The following is a 689-nucleotide window of genomic DNA, read 5'->3' as shown; positions in this document are numbered from 1 at the left end:
ATTCGAATTTGAACTTTGTTGATGTTATTTTAAGAGCAACTATGATTTTATTTTTCTATTTTAAAATGCAATGTTGAAATTTGAAACTTTTTGACTTTAAAATATTAACTTTTACATATTTATATTATTTCTATTATGTAAATATATATTTTATTATTTTTAATAGTTGGTTAAATATCATGCAATACGATACGATAACAATACGATACGATACACGGAGAGAAACAATACACCGATATTTTCCGATTTGATAACCATGCTTTATTCACCCCCTCTGTTTTTTTTTTTTTTAAGCATATAAATTCAGCCTTTTAAATTCTTTGAATTATGTAAATTAATCAGTCATAACATTGTCCAAATAGCCCGTCTAGCTCAGTTGGTAGAGCGCAAGGCTCTTAACCTTGTGGTCGTGGGTTTGAGCCCCACGGTGGGCGTATATATAAAATTTATTGTCTAATGTTTTTTTAGTTTATATACCCATAAAATATCATTTGTAACATGTACCCTTCAACATTAATTGCACCCCTAAAGTATATAAAATTTATTGTCTAATGTTTTTTTAGTTTAAATATACCCCATAAAGTATCATTTGTAACATGTACCTTCAACATCAATTGTACCCCTAAAGTATAGCCTACGAATATGTACCCTATAAAGTATCATTTGTAACACGTACCCTTCAACATCAA

General features: G+C 28.4%; 1 non-coding gene across 1 annotated transcript; it reads left to right on the top strand.

Annotated features, from left to right (window-relative positions):
• Positions 1-361: 361 nt before the first annotated feature.
• Positions 362-434, top strand: TRNAK-CUU (transfer RNA lysine (anticodon CUU)). The gene has a single exon. It is a non-coding gene; the product is annotated as a tRNA-Lys (tRNA).
• Positions 435-689: the final 255 nt, after the last annotated feature.

Source organism: Erythranthe guttata, chromosome 3 (genome assembly GCF_056151865.1).
Source record: "Erythranthe guttata isolate IM_541 chromosome 3, IM_541, whole genome shotgun sequence".
Lineage (NCBI taxonomy): Eukaryota > Viridiplantae > Streptophyta > Magnoliopsida > Lamiales > Phrymaceae > Erythranthe > Erythranthe guttata.
Note: the sequence above shows the minus strand (reverse complement) of the source record. Positions and strands in the feature narration are given on the sequence as shown.